The following is an 11,126-nucleotide window of genomic DNA, read 5'->3' on the forward strand; positions in this document are numbered from 1 at the left end:
GCCAACACCCCAGCAGCCCACGGACGCTGCTACAGGGTGCGCGGTTACCAGGTAGTCATATGCGGTGCCCCCCCTGTCCGAACCAGGTAGTTTCCCGAAATAGCAAGTGGGCCAAAAGGTGAAAGTGACAGCTAGCCGAAAATAGAAAGGAGCATCCTTTCCTCCTGTGACACACCCATCCACGCGCGTGAAGACCAGTTCCATTTGACAGATGTACTGAGCCTCACAGAGACACAACGAAAAGGAGAGGAAACCTCCATGGCTTAAGCAGTCTCGTAGAAAAGTTACGGGCAAATAAAAAACAAATAGAGAACAAATAGGGGGGCCGGTCAAGATCTACAACCACCAAAGAAGCTACTGCAGACATAAAGTTACAGCCAAATTCCTGGGCCTCCAGTGTACATTACATGAACATCCCAAATCTAGATTCGGGGCTGCTGGTGCATCATGATCTTCTACCCCCCAACTTTCTGCCATGCATGTATAAAAGTGGCCTCCAACAGTAATAAGAAAGGAAATTAGTTGTGCATGACTTGATCTGCATTGTGGATGTATCTTCTTGCAGTAGAATCCAACATCCAAAAGCATAAGGTTTTAGTAGCTTGCAAGAACCAAAGTACTGACCGCACCTCAACCTAGGTGAAAATGTACTAGAGGCGCACCAATGGAAACCTGAGAGCAAGGACATCGTGTACAGTTTCTCTTCCAGGAAGCTTGAATCTTAGGTTGCCATGAGTCCTTCATGTTCTGAAATTAGTCTTCATGATCTGCAAGAAATAAAATCATGCAATAAAATTAGTAGCTGTTTATTGGTTGTACAAAATAAAAAGAAAAAAAACATGACAGGAAGTAAAAAATTGCAGACATGAAGACAAGTACACAGTGAAACAAACTTTCTGCAACTGTTTCTATGTGTTCACAGATATGGATTTCCAATTTCCTGACGCAGGTATTGATCTAAACACTCCAGATGGACTCATGCCCTTGCACCACCTAAAAAGCTTCATGGGAGATGATCGATTGAAAAGATGTATCTGACATAAACCATGCAAAGATGAACATCGGTCCAGCCTTGGCACTTTTAGGTATGCGTGAGGGTTTCTGCAGAACAAAACGGTGAAAAATGTCACTAGAACAAAGAAATATATCATAGCGTGATACACACAAACAAATCAAAATATAAAGACAGCACTCATACCATGATAAAAATATGTTTGACAGAACTGTTTGAAAATGAGCACTCCTGCAAAAACATGAACAAACGATCAAAATGGAGTTTAATTTGGCCTCATAATATACATTCTATCCTGGCAGATGTTACACTAACTGCATATGATCAGGAAGTATTTATAGAGAGAAATTTACATCAAACCATCATACAAAAATACTCCATTACATGATTATGATTTAAAAACTTCAAGTATTTTAAAATATGCATCCTATGCATATCCTGGTTCATAGCCAACATATCATAAATGTACTTATTGACAATACTTTACTTATACAAGAAGAATAGAGGTCAAATTTGGATCATAATTACATTCTATCATGACAGGTGTTAAACTAACTCCATATGATCAGCAAGTATTTGTAGCCAGAAATTTACATCCTATGATTAAAGAAAAACTATCCCGAACTACATAATTATGAGTAAAAAGCAACAAAAGTTAAAAATACATCCTATCATAGGGAGAAACACTAATTATGTATGATCAGGATGTATTTGTTAACAAAAAATACATCCTATGATTATACAAACAAAGACCTAAATGTCAGTCTTGGAAGATGCAGATGTGTAAGATTTGACGAACAAGCAAGATCAACAAAATGCAGAACATGACGAAGTAGCTACCGCGACAGTGGAACATTATGGTGGCAACTCAGGTCCATTTACAAATACCGAGGTTGAAACATGGAATGCAATTTCAAGTGAAGAATCTCGCGCGGAAGATGAAGTTTAGTCATCTCCTAGCATCGAGCCAACTATTGAGAAACCCTACCAAGGCATGATCTTTGAAAGTTGGGAGGATGCGAAATTGCATTGCAACAGATGTACTAAGCATGTTGGTTTTTCGATAAAGTCGGGTACCTCCAGGAATTCTGTTGTCGACAAGGAGAGAGAGAAATGTCTATTTGGTTGCAACGGAAGTGGTAAGAATGCTGACATTAATAGACTGGAAGTTCCAAAACTCTAAGTTGTGTATGTGAACGAAATTTACATCTTGCTTATACACATGGAAAATCAGTAAACCAAAAAACATAATTATGTCCGAAACCTACAACTGAAAAACATACATCCTCGTCATATAAAGTTACATGTAATAGTATGATTTCATGGATTAGTTACGTCTGTCATCACTTACAAAAAAATACATGCTATGCTTACGAAAATGTTACGTCCAAATGATAAAGGATGTATTTATTATCCAATTTTTACATCCTACGATTACACAAAAAAATAAAGAGCTACGATCAAAACTAACAAAAGCATATCGAAAGATACATCTTGTGCGTACAATATTAGGGAACATGATGTATTTATTATATAACTTTTACATCCTGTACTATTCATTAAACCCAAAAAAAAAAGATAGTTACAAACAGAACCACCAAAACAAGAGAAAACATACATTCTATGTGTACAATATTAGGGAACAAGAAGTATATTTATTATCTAGCTATTACATGATGTAATGTACATTAACCCCCCATCCCCACTGCATAATTGTGATCAAGAAATTACAGTGTAAAAAACATAAATCCTAAGTGCATAAATATTACATACAATATGCAAGACTTATGTGTTAGTTCCATCCAAAATAATAGTTTCTACTTCCTGTAGTTTGGACAGACAAATTCAAAACAACCATAACGTGAAACACCACACAATGAATTGCATCGTGCATATTCTGATACAAGGATCCCATGTATGTAACTGTTGACCCAAACTACATGCGCTACTGCATAATTAGCCTCTTGACTATTCCAAGCAGATTTGGCTGCTCTAGTGGATAGTGACATGAACCCTAAAAGAACCACTATGAGACGAGAAACACCTTGAGCACCTTTACCAGCACTGCACGATCCTCGGACCAGCACCACCATGACCAGTTGAACGCTACACCAACACCACCGTGTCTACTATACCAGCACCACCGAGAATAAAATTGGAGGTAAAGTCCAACCCGCATCCACCAAACATGCCAGCCAAGCAGCAACAACGGCAGAAATAAGCAAGATCGAAGCCCTTATCAGATTAAGTCTAGGTTCAAATTGTGGAACCAATGTACTAGTAGTCCACAACAGAACTCACGCCTCCGGCGATGAAACAACGGCAATGCCATCCGTCACAAGCGTCCTTCTCGTTTAAGCTTCTGGCAAGTCGTCGAATTAGTTCAAGCGTGTAGCGCATGGGCATGGCCTTGTAGGTCAGTGCCGCAACTACATTAGCGAAGTGAGCGGCGAGCGGAGAAACGGCATGCCGACGGCGAACGGGGCAGCGTAACAAGTTCAGCATGACTGCGAGAGCGCTTGCCACACCAGTGCAGACACATCGGCAAGTTCAGGCTACTTAGCAAGTCTGTTGGCCATCATGATGTTGGCAATCTCGGTGAGTCGGCTGCTATGAGGGGGAGCTTGCTGAACAACACCACGACGCTCTTGCCCGGTTGAACGCCTGATGTCCTTCATCTTGTGTAACAGCGGAACCATCGATCTCAAACTGTCCAAAACCAATCAAATGCGGGCTGAGTTGGGATTGGACCGGACACTTGCTCGAACAGCGTGCGGGGTTACTAAGAAGCTAATGTTCATGTAACATATGCCTCACAAAATTAATTTGACCACCAAGTTTAGATTCATGGATAATAAAAATACAACACGTAGCAACAGCCTCGAGCTGCAAGTATGTAACAAATCCTACTTGAATACTATCAGAAGCTAATGTGCATGTAACAAACGGCAGAAAACCCATGCTACCCAACAAATCTGGACCAACATATCATCTGCAATACAAATCACACATCCGGGAGCACCTGTGGAGCGTTCCATCACCACTAAGCGAAACCAAAAAAAAAATCAGCGCAGCTCAGATCTCAAAATCGCCAGAGCAAAACTACGAAGCAACTACCATGGTGGGAATCGATTAGAGTGCTCACCTCACAAAATTGAGAAACAGAGGACGGTAGGTGTTGATGTAGAACCTCCCCGACAATGATCTTCGACGGTATCTCCTCTCAGCCCGGTCGAATCGGACGCATCGACACTCGGCGCACTAGAAGATGGCCCCTGACGCGCCTCGTCGATGCAGCACCACCGGCCGCTACGAACAACGAACGCGGACCACCACCGGGCGCTCGATTCGTCTTTCCGCCGGACCGCTTGCCGCCGACGAGGGAGAATCGACGGAGTTGAGGTGGGAGTGGGATGGACGAGAGCTCAAGGTGAAGGAAGGAGAGGGGAATACGAGACCCAGAGTCCAGAATTGTTTTGTCGGAACGCGCCACTACACGCAAGACCACGCGATCTAGATCGGACGGAGCAGACGAGGGAGCACTCTGTAAGACGAGACGGTGCCCACGCAATTATTAGATTTTGGGGCAGCCCACGCCCGCACGATCTCCACTCCACGCTGCTGCCAACCGCCACCAGCTAGCCAAATCTGCCCCAAGTGCCAAAGGCCAGGCCCACCTCCACGCATTCTGTGCGCCACCAGGCAACCAATCCGCTCGCCGCTGTTGTTTTTCCCATCGAGCCCGCACCAGACGTGCGCCACAGCTTCATCTCGCGGAAGAATAGCTCCAGATCGCAGAAAAACCAGTAATGCTACACCTACGGATTAATTCTTACAGAACGTAAGCTACGGGATCACGTGGGGAAAGCACAGCGGAGTCACGTTCCTATATTCACGGGAGCCAACAAATCTGAACCAATCCGGTGGTTCCAACTCAGTTCGTAGAAGATTTCCGTAACAATTTTCCGTAAGTCTAGCATTTGCGAAAAACTTCACAGACAGGAAGTTCCGGCCAAAATCACCGGTACTTCCGGTACAGCGGAACTTCCGCCCTTGTTCCGTCCTTATTCCGAAAATAGCAAATCAGCATGCAGTAGCCCCTGGACCCAAATCGTGTATTTCCGGAAGTTGACCGGAAGTTCCGGCCTGACGCGCAGTTTTGACCCAAAATTCGTCCAGTTTTGACTCCTCTTTTTGCCCCAAATTTTGACAACTTTCCGGAGCCCGTTTGACTCCAAACTTTAACAACATCCTCCAACTACTCCACATAGTCTACGTCTAATTTTTGACGATTTTTGGAGCCCAACTTTTGACCGCTCGTTTTGACCCAACTTTTCGGGCATTGACTTAATTTGCCCGGTTTCCGTTTTGGAGTGCCCTTGGACCGTGAGAACCGCTTCTGCGCCTACACCAACACCGCGACAACGGCATCGGCACCCCGGATTCCGGCGCATCTTCGACACCATCGTCACCACCACTTCGCCATCGCAAGTTCGTGTGCTTGACACCGCCTAACGTCAATAGGTATAACTTGCCCCCCCCCCCCCTCACCCCTTGTAACCTCGTTTCTTCCTTTGCGTATCTATCCCATTGAGAGTGGCTTTCCGAGCGTTGCGAAGCATTGCACAAGTGTCACGACCGTGAGAGGGTGTGTGTGTGCGTTGTGTTGAGCAAAGCTCCGAAGCAAGCTCGGTGAGAAAGATACACAAAAGAAGAAAAATGTGCCATATATATAGAGAAAAATAAAGCTTCTAAGCATAGAAAAAAAGTGAAAAAAAGGAGAAAAGAAAAAGAAATAGAAAAGAGAGTGTGTCCACCGATATCGAGAAGTGCAAAGCTTGTGAGCACTACGAGAGAAAAGAGAAGAGTGGCATCTTGTGCAAATCTTGTTGCTTCTCTCATATGCAACCGAGCTACCGTCTCTCTTGTGTTGGCGTGACACCGAGCTAATAGACTTCGCTAAGACCATCTTGTCACTTGCTCATTTCCTTGGTCGCGCTAACCCCATTGTTCTTCCTTGTGTGTGTTTCCGTGTTTCCTTGATATAGATCACCACTTTTGACATTTGACTTTGGATCTTACCCACATTTGACAATAGATTTTTCCGTTGGTCTTTTTCGTTTGCTATCCACCCCTTACCCACCACATATAGAGTTTCTTAGCCTTTTGCGTGTGCTTTGAGTGTGTGTGTGAGTAACCCCGATACATTTTGGCTTTGCTCTTGACTTGAACCATTTTTTCGATACTTTCTTGAAAGGTGGGATACTTGTGTAGTTTTCCTTCCACCATACATATACACCTATCCTAGTGAAATATACATGATGACCCCACAAGAGCACGTCGAGATGAGAGCATACTTCCTCGAGCTAGATACTCGAGAAGCCCAAATGACACCCAAAGAAAAAGCCGAGTGCAACGCATACTTCAAACACCTTGAGAGCAAGAGCGATACACACCATGAGTCGAGTGAGGATGTTTCGATTTCTAACAACTTAACCTCTACTCCTCTTGTGTTGTCTTCCTCTTTGCTAGGTTGCTCGGACATCGACGACGCCATTGCCATGGAGATGAGGGACTCCACTATATGTGAGATGAGCGACTCCACTATATGTGAGATGAGTGACTCCACTATATGTGAGCTTGATGAGTGCCTCCACTTCGAGAGCATGAGTGATACACCAAATGAGATGAGAGTGGTAGTTGATAGGTCATGTGAGGCCATTTGCAATTCTAACATCTTACCCTCTACCTCTAGTGTGTTTCCTTGTGTCTCACTAGGTGCCATGGATGACGAGACGCCGATCATGGAGAAGATGTACATAGTGCATGAAGATGATGATATCACACCATGCTTGTTGCTTGAAGATGAACATGGAGGCCACATCGAGCCTACCTCTTCCACAACACCTACCTCATATGAGCGGGACTACAAAGGTACCTATATGGGTGTTGATGATGCCATGATCCCACTAGTGGACATGATGATTTGTGAGTGCTTGCATGAGTTGGATGATCCTATTGCTATGTCATATGCTTCTTTCACTTTCCCTTGTGATACTTGTGATACCACTATTGTTGATCATGTGGAATTAGTTGCTTATGATAATAGGTCCATGCCATGCTATGAGAGTTTCACTTCCTCTCCTATTGCTTGCAATATGTCGAACAATTGCTCTTTCCCATGTATTGCTTGCAATGAAAATGATAATGCTTGTGTTGTGACAACCTTGATGAACAATTGCTCTTTCCCTAGGTTGGTCAACAACAATGATAAATTTTGAACATGTTTTGTGCTAAATGCTTGCAATATTCTCCCATGAGTGCAACCAAAATGTTGAATACTTGCTCTTTCCAATGCTTGGTTTGCAATGATGTTAATATGCTTGTGAATGAGATTGCCCCCATAGCTCTCTCACCTTTTGGAGACTTTGCATATATCCATGTTGAGAACGTTCCTAAGTTTTCCCCGCATATTCACCATGTGTACTATAATATCTTGCTTACCGCTAATGGTGATGTGCAAAAGAAATGGCGCATCATGATGGATGATGTGTTCATATACCATGCACACACGTTCTTTGCTTTGCCTATTGTGTGTGTAGGTACACGGAAGACAAGGTCAGCCTCGATTGAGCACGAGTTGACCAAACGAGCTCTTGAGAGCATAATACAAGATCTCTCAATGAGAGCACACCGACACTTTGATAAGGTGACCTCCTTCTACTTGCGCCCTCTTCCTAAATACATTGAACTTTGGCTACGCTTTGATTGCTCCTTTGCTTCTCTTGTGCTATTCATAGGGCTCTTGACAAGTGAAGGGACATTCAAGTGTTGGTGTCATCTACCTCCTCTACACATTCATGAAGACTCATCGTCGAGGACGACTCTTTTTCAAGTGGGGGGAGATGATACAGCCCGACCTACGGTCTTCGCTTCATCATGTGCGTCAACGTCAAGAACCACACTCAAGGCCGAGGTCACGGAGGCATGGAAGAGAAGAAGGAAGAAGAGCATCCGAGGTCGCCAGGAAGAGAAGGCGCCTGCCACAAGTCAATTCGGGCAAAGACCCATGTACCCCCTTGTTTCCCTAAACTACCCCTCCTTAGTGGCTCCCTATAAATAGGCACCCACCCCCACCTTCATTAGGTTAGAGTTGAACTTGAGAGAACCTAGGCTCATGCCTCCACCATCCCTTTGGGATTAGGGAAACCCCCTCCTTAGATTTACCCAAATCTATTGTACAAGGCACTCCTTATATGATTAGTCTCTCACACTTGTGATTCAACCACCGGTCTCTCACTCGTGTGATTCTACCGATCGTATACCGATCTTCCTCTCGGGGATTCTACCACGTGTCTCTCCCTTGAGAGATTCTATCGGGATAGTGGTTCGGGCTATCGGGAGTAAACCAGAATTGTATCGGGTTGGTGTGTGTTTGCGTGTGTTCATCGTGTTCATCGCCGTGTTCTTCGTGTTCATCCCTCACCCCCTCCTGTTCTTGGTCAATTCGTGAGATCGGGCCACAACCGAGCCCTTAGGGCTTGTTCATATTTCCTTCTTCTTCTTCTCTTCTTCCTTGCACCATGGGAGTTCCTTCTCTCTTGGTCCTTGTCGATGTCGGCACCTATAGACACAATGATGATAGGCATGAGGTAGCATGCCATTCAAGTTGGTGTTGAGGTAGACCATAGAGAGGAAAGAGTTCACCTTGACATATATGGCGGGGGTTTGTGTTGTTGATCCACTTGGGGGACTCCTTGACCATGGTGTAGCGTCGACGATAGGCGGGGCTGCACTTGACGGTCTTGAGGTGGAGGTGTCCGAAAGCCACCCCGCATCATCTCCCCCCCCCCCCTTGGGGAAGAGTCGTCCTCGACTCTTGTTCCTCCTCACCGATGAAGTAGATGTTGATCCTTGTAGCTTGGTGAAGGACTTGTATAGGTGCCCTTGTATCCTTAGGGATGCTCGTCGTAGTGCGGGCGTCTTTGTTGTAGTCCATAATGGGTCTTCCATGTAGTGGTGGAGGGACAAAGTCTCGGTCGAAGAAGAACATGGGGAAAAACAACTTGCGAGAGGAAAGCTTGTGGATGCCAATTTGGTGACCGGCGAACAAGAGGCTCTCAATAAAATACGAAGCATCAAGTCGTTTCTCCAAGAGGCATTTGGCAAAAATGGAAATCAAAAGAGTGTCGACGTATCCAAAATGTGGTAGGGCAAAAATTTGTGCATGTAAAAGTTTGCTTTGGAAGGTGTCAAAAATTTTGTGTGTAGCATTGTCCCACACAAATGGAACAATCAAAAGGCAAGTATCGGCGGCAAAATTTGGGGCAAAATTGTTATGTGCAATGGCAAAGCTATGGAGACCTCTAGCTTGGGAAAGTATGGTTGGCGTGAGCCGATTATGGGTTTCCTCAAGTGTCAATGAATCCATTGCAAATGCCAAAGATGAAATGAGAAATCCAAAGGAGAGCAACTTTTGGTGTGACATGTGGCACAAGGTGCATAAGGTGTCTCTCACATGTATGACATGATCCTTGAGGTTCTCGGAGTGTATGATGATATCATCAATACATACAACAACCATTGTGCCAACAAGATGTGTCAAGAGATGTTGCATAAGAGGCCAAAGAGGTGATGAGGAGTTGGACCAAACCGAAAGCTCAACAAACCAAGTCGGAAACACATGAGGGCGAAGGCTTGTGGGAACATACCCTTTGGTGTGATTCCCATGGGTTGGATCAAGTATCTCGTCCTTGTTGGGGTAGCTCTCAATTGCGCGTTTCGTGAGCTCATGCTCCGTAGCGGTGGAAGTGGTCGTCAGTGTACCTACACCTGGAAGAAACAAGACAAAAAGCGTGTGTGCATGGTAGATGAATACATCATCCATCATGATGTTCCATGTCTTGTGCACATCACCATTAGTGTCAAGCGAGATAGTATGAAATGCATGGCGATGGTGCATATGGCAAGAAGGTGCATTCATGGCATGTGGTAACTCATGATCATCAAAAATGGAGAAGGCTATGGGGGCCATCTCATGGACAATGAAATAAGCATTCTTGCATACCAAGCATAAGAAAGAGCAATTGTTCACAATCTTGGATGCAAGGAACATGGAATAGTGCAAACATTTTGGGCAAAGCATGTTCAACATGTTATCATTGTTGTCGACAACCCTATGGAAAGAGCAAGTGTTCATCAAGGGTGTCACAACACAAGCATGATCATAAGCATTATCATTGCAAGCAAGCGGAGCAAATATAAAACTCTCATAGCATGGCATGTTCATGGTATCACAATCAATCAATTCCACATGGTCAACAATGTTAGCAAGCAAAGCATCACATGGGAACATGAAAGAAACATGTGACGTAGCAAATGTATCATCAAGGTCATGTATGCGCTCATAAGTCATCATGTCCACTAGTGGGATCATGGCATCATCAACACCTATGTTGTTACCTTTGTAGGCCGACTCATGTGAAGTAGGTGTTGTGGAAGTAGGAGGATCCATGTGGTCGACATGTCCATCTTGGAGCAAGCATGGTGAGATATCATCATCTTCATGCACCATGTACATCTTCTCCATGAGTGGGAACTCGTCCTCCGTGGAACCTAGTGCAACATAAGAAGACACAAACGAAGGAGAGGTTAATGTGTTAGCAAATGCGATGTCCTCCATGGACCTATCATCTACCTCTCTCAACTCACTTTGTGTGTCACTCATGTCCTCCAAATGGAAGCACTCAAACTCACATATGGGGTGGAAGTCACTCAACTCACTATCACTCTCGCTCAAGTGGGCTAAGTGGCTCTCATGCTCACATGGAAGTGGTACCAACTCATCAATCAAGCATATAGGAGTAGGCTCGACTTTCTCATCTCCATGCGCCTCCGTGGTTGAAGGGAAGATCCCATGCTCAACCATCTCAACTCCATGCGCCTCCGTGGGTGAAGGGAGAATCCCATGCTCACCATGCTCAACTCCATCGCCTCCTAAGTCGTCCTCAAGTGGTGGCATCTTGGAGACTTGTGCATTGAGCTCGTCGAAGTAGAGCTTCTTGGCGCTTGGCGTTGTGCATTGCCATGCCATGTGACCCTTGGTCTTGCACAC

At 44.7% G+C, this 11,126-nt stretch overlaps 1 long non-coding RNA gene across 2 annotated transcripts; it reads right to left on the minus strand.

The window, feature by feature from the left end:
• Nucleotides 1-230: 230 nt before the first annotated feature.
• Nucleotides 231-4,564, minus strand: LOC127319563 (uncharacterized). 2 transcript variants are annotated; one of them, XR_007862565.2, is made up of 3 exons: nt 4,158-4,486; nt 1,199-1,243; nt 231-1,101 (listed from the first exon to the last, which is right to left on the minus strand). It is a non-coding gene; the product is annotated as an uncharacterized lncRNA (long non-coding RNA). The 2 variants fall into 2 exon arrangements; XR_011744866.1 differs by having other exon boundaries at nt 231-1,243; nt 4,158-4,564.
• Between the last annotated feature and the right edge of the window lie 6,562 nt (nt 4,565-11,126).

Source organism: Lolium perenne, chromosome 5 (assembly GCF_019359855.2).
Source record: "Lolium perenne isolate Kyuss_39 chromosome 5, Kyuss_2.0, whole genome shotgun sequence".
Lineage (NCBI taxonomy): Eukaryota > Viridiplantae > Streptophyta > Magnoliopsida > Poales > Poaceae > Lolium > Lolium perenne.